Genomic DNA, 15,814 nt, shown 5'->3' on the forward strand with positions numbered 1-15,814 from the left:
GGAGAACTTACATGTAAAGATGGCAGTAGTATCGCGTACACAATGTATAAAAGAACAGTGCATTGGCACAGCTGTTACTTGTACTAGAGATGGGCAAACTGAAACACGTAACTGTTTCGAAGCAAATGAAACAGTACAATGTAATGTTTCGATACGCTGTGATGGCTGGGTGTTGTGTGATGTCCATAGGTTAGTTAGGTTTAAGTAGTTCTAAGTTCTAGGGGACTGATGACCATAGATGTTAAGTCCCATAGTGCTCAGAGCCATTTGAACCATTATTAAATTACAAAACACAAACTGTTTCACTGTTTCGATACGCTGTTTCGAAACAGTAAAACAGTTTGTGTTTTGTAATTTAATAAACCTACACATTTTATCATCTTGAATGTCTACTGTATAAGTATGTCCATATAAACACGAATGAGGTTCGAGAGCGCTAATCATATCGCAGAGAAGTATGAAACTATCACTTAGGCGTCTTGGCAGTTTCGTATTTCCTGCAGCAAATGCGCTGCTTTCGTCTCGTGTGACTTTCATACTTTTCAATTGGCTGAGGACAGCCATAGCTGAAGACAGAAGAACCACCACGAACGGAACTGGAGGTGGGAGCAAACTGCAGAAACAACGGTTATGCTACAGGGATTCCCACATTCCGCTAGTATGGGTAATATTCCCATCCTACTAATTTCCATGCACACAAAGGGAATCATTGTCGATAATAGGCACAGTGACTATAGCCTCACAAATAATGCCAAATAATTCGAATAAATAACAAAACATAACAGAAAAAAATTGTCTTTCAAGGTGTTTCGAACCGTTACTATAAATTCACCATGCTTCCCAGCCCTTCCCGTTCACCATTACACTATCAGTGATATGTCAAACAGATTGCTTGCAATTATACCTACATCATATTTGTATATATGTCTAATAACTGTCACTCTACGCCTTTTTTTATTCATAATGTTGTAGGCTTACTTGCGTTTCTTAATATGATTACTGTACATGAACAGAGAAGCGTATGTTATAAAAAAGTGTAATTTAACTGAATGATTTTCACATATTTATTATTTTGAATGTGAATAGTATGCGTTGTTTTATTGTTTGGTTAGTGTTTATAAAACAGACGTTACGCCATTTCGGGATAGGACAGTCAGCTAGAAACGAAGCTTTATTTTCGGATATCTTCATGCTATTGCTTGTCAAAAAGATTTGGACACTCTTGAAAGTGTTTCACGAAGTGGTATGTTGTGTTTCAGTACCTGTGCCGAGCCCGAATCTCGTCCGACACAGAGCGGAATGAAACATCACTGTTTCGATACAATTAGTCCGTTCCAAGCACAGGTGGACTGAAACAGCCTTATTTTGAAACAACGATACAGTTTCTGTGTCTGGCTCGAGATCGAATCTGGTCCGGTTATCCGAGACAGGGGCGGAATGAAACACCACTGTTTCGAAACAGTGAACCACAGCCGTTCCGAAACACTGAAACAGTTCCACGTATCGATACACTGTATCGAAACATAGAAACAGTGGCCAAGTCTAACTTGTACTCAGGTGATTCATGTGAAACGGTTTTCAACGAGACTATGGCTGCATTACAGGAATTAACAGACTTTGAATGCAGAATGGTAGTTGCAACTAGACCCATGGGATGTTCCAATTCGAAAATACACTCCTGGAAATTGAAATAAGAACACCGTGAATTCATTGTCCCAGGAAGGGGAAACTTTATTGACACATTCCTGGGGTCAGATACATCACATGATCACACTGACAGAACCACAGGCACATAGACACAGGCAACAGAGCATGCACAATGTCGGCACTAGTACAGTGTATATCCACCTTCCGCAGCAATGCAGGCTGCTATTCTCCCATGGAGACGATCGTAGAGATGCTGGATGTAGTCCTGTGGAACGGCTTGCCATGCCATTTCCACCTGGCGCCTCAGTTGGACCAGCGTCCGTGCTGGACGTGCAAACCGCGTGAGACGACGCTTCATCCAGTCCCAAACATGTTCAATGGGGGACAGATCCGGAGATCTTGCTGGCCAGGGTAGTTGACTTACACCTTCTAGAGCACGTTGGGTGGCACGGGATACATGCGGACGTGCATTGTCCTGTTGGAACAGCAAGTTCCCTTGCCGGTCTAGGAATGGTAGAACGATGGGTTCGATGACGGTTTGGATGTACCGTGCACTATTCAGTGTCCCCTCGACGATCACCAGTGGTGTACGGCCAGTGTAGGAGATCGCTCCCCACACCATGATGCCGGGTGTTGGCCCTGTGTGCCTCGGTCGTATGCAGTCCTGATTGTGGCGCTCAGCTGCACGGCGCCAAACACGCATACGACCATCATTGGCACCAAGGCAGAAGCGACTCTCATCGCTGAAGTCGACACGTCTCCATTCGTCCCTCCATTCACGCCTGTCGCGACACCACTGGAGGCGGGCTGCACGATGTTGGGGCGTGAGCGGAAGACGGCCTAACGGTGTGCGGGACCGTAGCCCAGCTTCATGGAGACGGTTGCGAATGGTCCTCGCCGATACCCCAGGAGCAACAGTGTCCCTAATTTGCTGGGAAGTGGCGGTGCGGTCCCCTACGGCACTGCGTAGGATCCTACGGTCTTGGCGTGCATCCGTGCGTCGCTGCGGTCCGGTCCCAGGTCGACGGGCACGTGCACCTTCCGCCGACCACTGGCGTCAACATCGATGTACTGTGGAGACCTCACGCCCCACGTGTTGAGCAATTCGGCGGTACGTCCACCCGGCCTCCCGCATGCCCACTATACGCCCTCGCTCAAAGTCCGTCAACTGCACATACGGTTCACGTCCACGCTGTCGCGGCATGCTACCAGTGTTAAAGACTGCGATGGAGCTCCGTATGCCACGGCAAACTGGCTGACACTGACGGCGGCGGTGCATAAATGCTGCGCAGCTAGCGCCATTCGACGGCCAACACCGCGGTTCCTGGTGTGTCCGCTGTGCCGTGCGTGTGATCATTGCTTGTACAGCCCTCTCGCAGTGTCCGGAGCAAGTATGGTGGGTCTGACACACCGGTGTCAATGTGTTCTTTTTTCCATTTCCAGGAGTGTATTTAGGGAATTCAATATTCCGCTGTCCACAATGTCAAGAGTGGCTGATAATACCAAATTTCAGGCATTACCTTTCACCACAGACAATGTAGTGGCCAACGGCCTTCACTTAACGACGGAAAGCAGCATAACTGTGATCGTGGTTCAACTGCTGCAGAAGAACGGCAGTGAGCGGAATAACACACAGCACCTCCCAAACCGGCATCTGTAAGCAATGTATCATTCACTGTAGAATATTGGAACGATTGGATTGCATATTTTTTTGTAAATAATTAAGAATCACCACTCCTATATAAATTATATAATAAAATAGAAATTCTTATTCGTGAAAATTAATTTTTTACCCTAAGCTCTGGAAAAGTGAATAAAGGTAAGTCTAGTTTCACATCCTACTTGCTCCTGTCATCAGCAGATGCCTACACCGAAAAATCTATACTTAAGTATAAATGATAAAAAAACAGCATTTTCTTTGAAAATATAAATAACGAAATAGGAATTAGTATTTTTTTAACATAAGCTATACCTTAAATACCATACCACAAACCCAGAAAATGTGAAATAATAGCAAATCATTGTTCCTCCAGTCACCAACCGATGGCAGCACTGTAAATTTGCGACCATAGTTCGAGCTTTGTGCCACAACAATAGATGGCTCCGATAGCAATTAAAAAGCGCAACAGATTGTAAATTATTTATTTTCTGCATATAAGATATTGCAAATTTTCTAAAATGTCTGCAAAAATAAAGCAAAAGTGCAACACTGAAATTGATTGTTGAGGTTAATACATGAAAAACACTGTCTGATCTCACAATATTGCAAAAAATGTCTGCAATGTAAAAGAAAGCATGAGCTAACTTCTACATATTTTCGAAATTATTGCCCAAAATTATGAAGTATGTACTCTAATGGTAGGCTTCAACATTTGTCATTATATAAATTGGTAACACAGCTGCTGTTATGCGATGTCTCAGTTCATTCGTCTTTTATAAACCCTCACAAGAAATAATCACATACAGCCAGGTCTGGGTACCTTGGAGGCGATGTAAGTCTGAATCATTTGGTTCAGTGCGGCTGATCCTTCTTTGGTAATCCTTTGATATAAAAAATTCCCTCACTTCCAGATAGCATTATTGATCTTGAGCTATACATCATTCGCCATCGAAGGATCGAACGAATAGATTGGATGTTTCTCTGTAAATGATTAAAAACCAACATTGATATAAAATATAAATAATGAAATAGGAATTCTTATTAATTGAAAATGAGTTTTTTTACCTTAAATACACAATCTTTGGAAACATAAATAAATGCAAGTCCACTTTCACATCCTATTTGCTCCTGTCACCAGCAGATGGCTGCACTGAGAAATCGATACTTCTGTATAAAGAATTAATTTGAAAATATAAATAACAAATTACGAGTTCGTATTTGTTGAACATGAGTTTTACCATAAATACCATACCAGACCCCACGAAATGCGAGTTAATAGGAAATCCCAGTTCCTCCAGTCACCAGCAGCTGGCTGCACTGCAAAATCGCGACCATAGTTCGATCTTTGTACCACAACAACTGATGGTTCCAAAAGTAATTTAAAAACGCAACAGATCATAAATTAATTACCTTCTGCATCTAAGATGGTGCAAATATTCTAAAATGTCCGCAAAATATAGCAGCAGTGCCAAAACGTGCGAAGTTTACATGGCTTGTTGAAGTTAACACATGAAAAACACTATTGACGTATTGCAAAAACCTTAACAGTGTAACAAATTACCTTCTGCATCTAAGATGTTACAAATATTCTAAAATGTCTGCAAAATATAGCAGCAGTGCGAAAATGTGCGAAGTTTACATGGCTTGTTGAGGTTAATACATGAAAAACACTTATTGATGTATTGCAAAAACTGTAAAAGTGTAACAGAAAGTATGAGTTAATTTCCACATATACACTTATTCGCAAAATTAGTGCCCAAAATTATAAAGTATATACCCGAAATATTAGTCATGTAAAGAGAAGGAACTAAAACAGCCCTAAACTTAGAGGATAATCTTTGAGTACGATAAATAATTTATTTTTTCTCTGTGTCCATGAATGCCTAAAATAATATGAAACTCTTTGTAAGCAAAAGATTTAATTGTATGTTAAAGATTCAGCTTTGAAAGGAATGATACGTAATTAGTTTTTGCTCCCTATTGAACAAGAGAGTGCACTGGAGTAAAAAGTGAATGTCACTCACTTTATCTCTTCCTACCTATTGTAGCAGATCTATTTCGTAAGTTTCGCTCATTTTCTTGTACGTTAATTGAATAATTGTGGTGGATTTATGTTAAGTAGCCTCTTCCTAGTCCATCCTTGTCATACTGGACTTTTTGTAATGTATTTTTTAAAAGTAATGTTTCAGGCCTCATTGGGGAGAAGTTGTGGGAACACTTTTTGGTGGCAATTAACAAACACTGATAGTGTACATCCATCACTCATTCCATCATTTCAAATCTGTGCATCCCTGAGATAATTTTTCCGATGTTTTCTATTCGCGATTCGAGCCTTGTTTATTCGCAAAAGGCGTAATGTTTCAGATCAGTCTTAGCCGCCTAGCGATGTCGCAATGCAACAACGTCGTTGGTCTGATGCAATGATACACCTGGAGTGAAGAAATTATTAAAATTAAATAAGGGAGTAATACACTCACCAAATTTACTTGTCTAATGTTTTATTCTGCAGAAGTAGAGCCACCAGCGAAGCATTACATTAAGTTAGGGTGTTTCACGTTCAGTCAGTTCAAATTCATACTAATATTTTCAAAAAATATAAATTATGTTTAATATACGAGGGTAATCCCAAAAGTAAGGTCTCCTATTTTTTTATAAGTACATAGGCCTGTTTATTTCTACAATGGTTTACATCAGCTTACAGCTTGAACATTTAGCTGTTTTTCGACATAATCACCATTTCTGTCGATTCATTTTTGTAGGCGCTGTGGCAGTTTTTGTATGCCCATGCCATACCAGCTCGCCGCCATGCTGTTCAGAAAGTTATGAACCTCTTCTTTGACTTCGTCGTCGGAGCTGAATCGCTTTCCGGCTAAATGTTATTTTAACCTAGGGGTGATAGCCACTGGGTGCCAAGTCAGGACTATAGGGTGGGTGAGTGATAATATTCCACTGAAACTGTTGCAGGAGAGCAACGTTTTGCCGAGCGACATGAGAACGAGCGTTGTCATGGACAATGTGTACACCCTTGCTCAGCATTCTTCTTTCCCGGTTCTCAATTGCCCGTTTGATTTTTTTCAGTCTCACAGTACCTGTCAGTGTTAATTGTGGTCCCAGTGGGTTTAAAGTCGACCAACAATACCCCTTTCCGATCCCAAAAAACGGGTCAACAGAAAGGTCCGATCTTACTCGTCGGCTTTGACCCGTGACGTAAGCGTGTTGTGGTGTGTGACGTCATTACGGCGCGGAGTTTGGTTTGCGATTGTGGCGTGTTTGTAGATGTCTTGTTTTTGTTTGTGGTACTCTCTGGTGGTGTGTTCATGGTTTTCGTTTGTTTCGTTTGTTTCGTGTGGTGGGGTCAGTTTGCTGTTGCTCAGGTGTTGGATTTGAAGCGGAATTTGTATTAGTGAGTTAATGGTTAATTTAATGCTCATTCCTGTACGTCGGGTGAGTTTGTTATTGAGTGTATTTGGTTGTGGTTTTTTGTTCAGGAATGGATATGAAAGACCGCCTTAATAGTGTTCGGTTGAGGGCGATGATGGGCGAGACACCGTTAGAACTTATCAAGTTTCTACAACTATTCGGTTTAATCGCCGAAGTTGTGAAGTGTTCTCTTTGCCGTGAGGCGATGAAATTGGTTAAAGTTCCGGCCTCTCGGACCAGGGACGGATACATGTGGTGTTGCCGGAAAGATGGCGTATGGCGTTCTATAAGGCGTGGTACCTGGTTCGAGAAGTCTAGATTGGCCATGCGTGAGATTGTGCTTATTACATATTATTTTTGTTATAGTTGCGCACAGAGTTTTTGCGCGTTTGAGACTGGTGTGAGTGAGAGGACTGTTTTAGACTGGTATTCCTTTTGTCGTGAAGTGTGTTCGGAATTTATTAAGTACAGGGGTAAGTTGGGTGGGCATGGGGTGCTTGTGGAGGTGGACGAGTCGCAGTTTGGTAAAAGGAAATATGGGAGGGGGAAGTCTGTGGCTGGTCTTTGGGTGTGGGGGGCTGTTGTTCAGGGGGGTGGGGGTAGTGAATGTGTTTTTAGGGTTGTGGAGGGGAGGTCGAAGGCTGAATTAGTGGGGTTAATTGAGGAGTATGTAGAGCCGGGGTCCACAGTAGTTTCAGATGCGTTTTCTTCTTATAGGGGGTTGGGTGAGAGGGGATTTAATCATTTAGTAGTGAACCACAGTCTAGAGTTTAAGAATTATGATACTGGGGCTTGCACTAACACAATTGAGGGGATGTGGGGGGCGGTTAAGTCAGTTCTTGGGAGGGGGAAGAGGCGCTCTTCCAACCTTCAGTCTCATTTAGATTAGTACAGTTGGCGGAAGAGTGTCCCAGAGGGCTATTGCATTTTTCGGGTTTTTTTAAGGGCTGTGGGTAAAATGTATAGGCCGAAAGTGGTTAGTTAGGGTGGGCTGGGTAGGTGGGTGGGTGGCTGTGGTTCAGGGTGGGGTGGGTGGTTTATTTTGTTGTATAGTGTTTGTTAAGGTGGGGGGGAGGGGGAGTGTGTGTGTGTTTTCTTTTCGTTGTGGAGCATCTATTTTGTTGACATTTCTGTTGAGTTGTAGTGTGTGATTGAGATTTTTTTTTTGTTGTATTTGGTATATGTTTGTGGGTTTTTTATTTTGGAGTTGTGGGGGAGGGGGTTGACGTTTGGGTGGGTTGGCTTTTTATTTTAGTTCAGTATTTTTTCGTTGGTGTGTGTGTGTGTGTGTGTGTGTGTGTGTGTGTGTATGTGTGTGTGCGCGCGTGCGTGCGTGTGTGCATTTGTGTGTGATTGTGGTGGCCAATCTAGTTTGTGGGGCTGGAACTTTTTTGAGGTAAGTTCCGTTTTTTTTTGTTATTTATGTATGTTTTGTGTATTGGGTATAGGTTGGAAACATCCGATCTCACGCGTCGGCTTTGACCCGTGACGTAAGGGACCTACATATTGATCTGTAGCGTAGCCCTGAATATGAGGTTAGGTTGGGAGTTTTTTTTTTGGCGGGGGGGGGGGGGCGTCAGGGGGGGGCGCAGCCCCCCCCCCCTGCCTCGCCTCGAGTTCCACTTGTGTTCGATCGTAATTTATGTGATCGGGAGCTGTTGTAGATGTATGGGCACTTATGCAGTTTAGCAGGTACGGAAAAGATTTTTCATTTTTTTTTTAAAATTTGATCGATTACAGTCAAATTTGATACGCTGATTACGAATACGATATTTATTTTCGCCCCAGTCAATTATTTACAGCAAAAAAAATTGTTTTAAATTTTTTTTAAATTTACGGAAAAATTGTTTAACATTTGTGAAATATCGAAATTTCGAAAACCTAATACATGGTTTGATGTACTCTTGTTTAAAGAACATGTATACGTAATATGAAGCAATTTGATGAACATATTGATCTGTAGCGTAGCCCACTTGAGGTTAGGTTGGGAGTTTTTTTTTTAGAATGCGGCCGCGGCAGCGGCCGCCTATGATTCGAAAATATTGATTTGACAGTAATGAAGCCTGTGGGGGGATGGGGGGGCACTGCAGACTCCCCCCCACCGCATAACGACACATGATGATCAAATTTTGAAAAAAAATGAAAAATTTTTTCCCTACCTGCTACACTGCATAACTGCCGATGTATGTTGGTGTAAGGGAAGCTTTCGTTTCTTAGTTTTCTATTGGGGGATGTGATCGGTAGGTTCTGTTGAGCTATATAGGTCAACGGAAGTGTTCGATCGTAATTTATGTGATCGGGACTTGTTGTAGATGTATGTAGGAAATGTTCGATCGTAATTTATGTGATCGGGAGTTGTTGTAGATGTATGTAGGTGTAAGGGAAGTGTTGGTTTTTTAGTTTCGTATTCGGGGATGTGATCGGTAGGTTCTGTTGAGCTATATAGGTCAAGGGAAGTGTCCGATTCTGGATAGGAATGTGTTTTTTGGTATTTGGTCAGTTTTGTGATGTTGATTTATTTCGTTGTTTTGCGTGGTTTTGTATGGCGGTCGGTGGCTACATTTGTGTATATTTAGTTTCTCCCCACCCAAAAACCCCCAATTTCCCACGCTTCTCCCGTTACAGTCATTAGGCTTTTTGTGAAACTTGTGTATTTCAGTGTTTACAATACGTATTCGATGTTTTTATATCCGCCATATTGGAATTGTTGTTTATGGTCGTTTCCGCGGTATTTGTGACGTCATGGGTCAAAGCCGACGGGTAAGATCGGACGCTTCTGTATTTCCCAAAAAACGGTTGTCATGACTTTACTGCCCGCATCTCGTGGTCGTGCGGTAGCGTTCTCGCTTCCCACGCCCGGGTTCCCGGGTTCGATTCCCGGCGGGGTCAGGGATTTTCTCTGCCTCGTGATGGCTGGGTGTTGTGTGATGTCCTTAGGTTAGTTAGGTTTAAGTAGTTCTAAGTTCTAGGGGACTGATGACCATAGATGTTAAGTCCCATAGTGCTCAGAACCATTTGAACCATTTTTTTTTTGAACCATGACTTTACTGGCAGACTGTTTGTTTGCATTTCCGCGGCTTTGGCGAAGAAGGATGCCGCCACTGGCGTGATTGTTGCTTGGTCTCAGGTGTAAAGTGGTATGCCCAGGTCTCGTCACCCGTGACAATGGAGTCCAGAAAGTTGTCCTGTTCGGCTGCAAGGCAGTGAAAAAATGCGCGGGAAGCATCAACTCGTTGCCGCATGTGGTCCTCCGTCAGCATGCGCGGCACCCATCCTGCGCACACCTTCTGTTAAAATTCTGTGAGCGGTGCTTCGGGAAACCTCAGAAACCAACGTGCAGAGATCATCCAGGGTTATCCGCCGATCTTCACACACACTTTGCTCAACCTTCATCACTGTCTCCTCAGAAATTGACGGTCTCCCGCTCCTTTGTTAGTCGTGAATTTCGATCAGACCAGCTGCAAACTCTCTACACCACTTGCGAACATTTTTAACATCCATGCACGACTCTCCATACACTTCCGTCAATTGGCGATGGATTTCAATCGGCGCAGTGCTCTTTGCGTTCAAAAACCAAATGACTGCGCGCAATTCGCACTTGGCGGTAACATCCAACTGGAGCTCCATTCTCAACGGCTGCCAAGTCAAGACTGAGCCCCTCAGCGCGGCGTATGCATGTTTACACACAGGGCGTGAAGCACTCTTCATAGGAGTGTGACCAACTGCGACACTGACAGAGTTCTGTACTTATAAAAAAATAGGAGACACATTTGGGATTACCCTCGTAAGTAGAAAGAAATACTCTATACCCCAACGGCAGATTTCAGTATTTCTTTTTCCATAAATTAGGCCTAAAATTCGATGTCGTACAACTAGCCTGACCGGGTTTATAGCTGGAGAAAAAAACGTGTTAGGTAAGTAGGCAAATAGACAGACTGAGTATAACTAATTAGACCCTCCGTGAAACAAATTTTTCAGCAACAGCGCAAAAAGTATGATGCTTACATTGCCAAATGAGATTAATACACACTCACAGTATATATTCCAGCATTTAAGAAAGTTCTCAATATAGAGATTAAAAAAGAAGGGATATGGCGCTATAGACTTACACTGTACACTGTTTTGAAACCAGAGTGGAAGGTAGGCTGCTGCCATCTTAAATAGCCCAAAACATTAGAACACTACTGTTCACGATTGCTTCTTTCCTTATTTCTGTCATGTGCACGCAACAGCTGTTTTAAATACTAAAAATTACAGTGCTTTCATTGTCAAAATAGTATCACAAAGGCTATGTCGAACGTTTTCCTGTTCTTGAATGTATATTTGCTCTAGTACTACGCCACATTTGGCCTCGTTAATGTAACTTGTTCTTTGTTGATATATTTCGAACAATCAAGAAGAGGAGGATGTGGTGTGAAAAGTATGCTTTCATGATCCATTTAATTCCTGTTTTAGTGTATTTGTATCGATAGCAAATGAAGTTGATACACCGAAACCAATGCTTGTTTGCCTGCTGCTACTGCTTCTTGTTCGTTACATTTTGAACGTTCAGCCCGTATGTACAACGTTTTTAATGTTAAAGTATGTAAAAAAACTTACCTCCATATTCTTTACTAGCCCATAAACGTGTACAATGAGGAAAAAAGCAAAGCTTGCTATCGTATTTTGTACATGTCAACCAAGTGAACGATTATTAACAAGTCAAAGGAACGGAACTGCATAGAGGTGCCTCCATGCAGACTAGAGTTCTTGTTTTACTAGATTGTCAGTGCCGGCCGCAGTGGATCTTGGCGCTTGTCTGGAACCGCGTGACCGCTACGGTCGCAGGTTCGAATCCTGCCTCGGGCATGGATGTGTGTGATGCCCTTAGGTTGGTTAGGTTTAAGTAGTTCTAAGTTCTAGGGGACTGATGACCTCAGATGTTAAGTCCCATAGTGCTCAGAGCCATTTGAACCATTTTTTAGATTGTCAGTGCATTAGTTTCACCGTATTTTACACATCTTCTCACAATCAAATCTTACCTACGATGCGTCATGCAGTGTGTGACCAATAACAGCAATTTACTGGGTAGAAACAATATAATTTTTTAAACACGTTCCTGTGTTGTGAATTACCATAAGTATGACTAAGGGAATGGTCTCAAATGCTTAGACCCCATAAAATGGATGCAGGTCATTCATTTTAGTAATGATAGCCTAACCTGTGTGACGCAGAGGCGTACTTCTCAAACAATAGCCTATTTGTTCTTTTCCGGGAATATTCCTCGCCTCCAGCTCTGTCAGTGTTTCAGGAATAACCAAAAATATCACTGTTTGCATGTATGTCTACTTTTGTCTTCTGCTTCATTTAACTTTTCAATTTCAGTTTGATGCTTTCAAAGCATGTAAGTCTATACCATTCTTTTTGATACATCTATAGTTGGTTAGTGCCATGTTCCGTGTATCATTTGCACGATAAATCATGATGTTTTTTTTGTAAATATGCCTCGATGTTGATCATTTTTTTGTTTTCTGTATTTTAATTTAAGACAGACAGATGTTTGTAATTCATACCCATCATCATTTACACATTTCAATAACAGACAGACTTCGGTACAGCAGGAGGAGTTGTCAAAGAGAAATGTTTTCCGTTTAGTTTCCTATTTTATATTGCTGCCTGTCAGGCATTTTATATCATACAGTAAGCGATCGAAATACTGGTTGCAGTATTGTGAACCACTGTTAGTGCTACACACAGCCCTAATGTGGCAAAATGAACGTCATATTTTTCTGCTGGTACTGTAATTGTGTACATCATTATTCCTGTTGAAGTGCAGTGGATTATTTGCAACAAACTTCATGAGGGAATAACTATACTCTGAAGTGGATAGACTGCTACTCAAACAGTGAGCAGCAGGAAGGCATGCCGACCAAGAGTCACCAGCGCACACACACAAACAAACATACACGCACGCACACACACACGCACACACACACACGCACGCACACACACACACACACACACACACACACACACATTCATATAATCATGCACACAAAACTCACACACACGGCCGCTTTCTCTGGCTGTGCTAGCCAGAACCTTTTTTAAGGAGGCGGGGTGAAATGTGAACAATAAATAAGAATTGGCAGCAGAGATTTAGGGCATGAGATGGGATATCACCAGTCACTGTAGTCACGTAGCCATGTGTTGTGCGGGGACGAGATCGTTGATGCAGTTGTCTCTGATGCCGGAGCGTTTGCGGTTTGTAAGGTAATAAAAACACAGGAGAGAATAAAAGTAAAGGGCTACAGATACGTAGATATGGAAGTCGTCATGTTCTAAAAAAACATTATTGGATCACAATCGGAAATGTCGTTAGACATTCTGCCAGCCCATGATGCAACTTCAGCTGGAATAAACGCTTAATATCAAGGCCCCACCCACATCGGTCATGCATAGCGTAGCTGAAACTAAATGGCTGTAATTATTACGAGCCATGGTATCCCAACACTGTAGTATAACAGCATGACTGTACCGGTTTGCAGAGACGAAGAAATTAGCGTCGTAATACACAGAAGTGACATAATTGTATTCCTCAATACAGTTGTAGAAAAGTCGTCAAGTACATGCCTAAACAATACTGTTGTTGAGGTGGTCTTCAGTCCAGAGACTGGTTTGATGCAGCTCTCCATACTACTCTATCCTGTGCAAGCTTCATCATTTCCCAGTACCTACTGCAACCGACATCCTTCTGAATCTGTTTAGTGTATTCATCTCTTGGTCTCCCTCTACGATTTTTACCCTCCACGCTGCCCTCCAATACAAAATTGGTGATCCCTTGGTGCCTCAGAATATGCCCTGCCAACCGATCCCTTCTTCTAGTCAAGTTGTGCCACAAATTTCTCTTCTCTCCAATTATATTCAATACCTCCTCATTAGTTATGCGATCTACCCATCTAATCTTCAGCATTCTTCTGTAGCACCACATTTCGAAAGCTTCTACTCTCTTTCTGTGTAAACTATTTATCGTCCACGTTTCACTTTCATAGATGGCTACATTCCATACAAATACTTTCAGAAACGACTTCCTGACACTTAAATCTATACTCGATGTTAACAAATTTCTCTTCTTCAGAAACGCTTTTCTTGCCATTGCCAGTCTACATTTTATATCCTCTCTACTTCGACCATCATCAGTTATTTTGCTCCCCAAATAGCAAAACTCATTTACTACTTTAAGCGTCTCATTTTCTAATCTAATACCCTCAGAATCACCTGATTTAATTCGACTACATTCCATTATCCTCGTTTTGCTTTTGTTGACGTTCATCTTATATCCTCCTTTCAAGACACTGTCCATTCTGTTCAACTGCTCTGCCAGGTCCTTTGCTGTCTCTGACAGAATTACAATGTCATCGGCGAACCTCAAAGTTTTTATTTCTTCTCCATGGATTTTAATTCCTACTCCGAACTTTTCTTTTGCTTCCTTTACTGCTTGCTCAATATACAGATTGAATAACATCAGTGATAGGCTACAACCCTGTCTCACTCCCTTCCCAACCACTGCTTCCCTTTCATGCCTCTCGACTCATAACTGCCAGCGATCAAACACACAACCCATTGTGTACTGGTCTCCAGCCAGAAAATACCAAGTTCAAACACTTGCCTGGTCACTATATAAAACTTATAAATTGCAAACCGATAACATTGCCATCTCCTGGGCTTGTGATTTGACATATGTAATCTCTTATATTTAAGTTTCACTCTAAATTTGGAGGTCACCCACGTTAAATAGTCAACCCTAACTGTGTCAACGTGTGGCACAACCCTAGTTGTCGCTGTATGCGCGAGATGTCCTCTCCAACCGAACATTACGCTCTACCCCAGAAAAACTTTGTTGATCTACTGTACCGAAGGAGGCTGGTTCTGATACAGTACATTTATGTTATAGTTTCGAGAGGTAGAATACGTGTGCTACGTATAAATTAATGGCATCATAGCGTATTCTGCAAAAATAGCGGCATACAGTGAGGCAATGGAATAATTTAATGCTAAATTGGTCAATTTGTGTAACAGAGTACCAAATAGCGACGGACATGCATACATTATGGACATACTCTACCATCAATTGTGTTGTCGAGAACAACGCATCCCCTGTTTTAAAGTAGCACTTCCATTGGAGTCATACTCATGTGTTGCATGTAGGGAGCCTATAGTATCCGCAGTTAGAATATTCATTCACTGTAATTAAGACAGCATAAGCAGTTAATGTATTTTATGTCTTTGTAACATGTTAAGCTCCACAGCTCACACATTAGTCTTATCTGTTGGAAAGCAAAATAAATGTCTTTTTTGTAAGCAAGTTCACAAATGCAATTCATAACCCTACTGTCGAACTTTTTTACGGAGCGTCTTAAGTCATATACAGCAACATTCAGCCTGTGAGGTACACAAATGCTACTATTGTGATTTGAGCTGGTGCACTTGTTACAGCGCTATATATGCGAACTTCAAAATGCATTTTACATAGAGTGACATTGTTTGAGAACATTATGTCAGGTGTATTGGCTTATTGTTGATCACTAATACTGCTACAGCTTCACCTTCCTGCTGCAGTCAAATTGTTTACAGCACATGAGAACTGGACGACAGATGACAGTTTATTATCACTTAATTATAGCAGGTTCCACTCACTGTATTTGAGCAACCAATTCGGTAATGTGTCTCCTACAGTTATATGCTGTGACTCCACCAGTTCTGCTATTATTAGGTTGGAACCTCCTCTGCTGTTTTCTACTGGCATACAGGTAGACAATTAAGGTGACCACACCGCGTTTCAGGCCGAAAAAAATCGAGTTTCGGTTTTCATCATATTTCGTTAGATTAAGGTTTTATTAAGTTCTCTGAAAAGGATTTTGCTGAAAAAATCTTTTTCGAGCATTTAAAGAGCATTTTCCTACCACGTGTGTTTATGTGTCACACCCACTTTTTTGTCACCCACTTTTCTGCATATATTTTAGATCTTTATATCCCCTACATTGCACGTTAGGGATTTTTTTTTTACTCCCGAGTGTGTTGGTTGTCTTTGGAATGCAACAGTTGGTT

Source organism: Schistocerca nitens, chromosome 1 (genome assembly GCF_023898315.1).
Source record: "Schistocerca nitens isolate TAMUIC-IGC-003100 chromosome 1, iqSchNite1.1, whole genome shotgun sequence".
In the NCBI taxonomy this organism is placed as follows: domain Eukaryota; kingdom Metazoa; phylum Arthropoda; class Insecta; order Orthoptera; family Acrididae; genus Schistocerca; species Schistocerca nitens.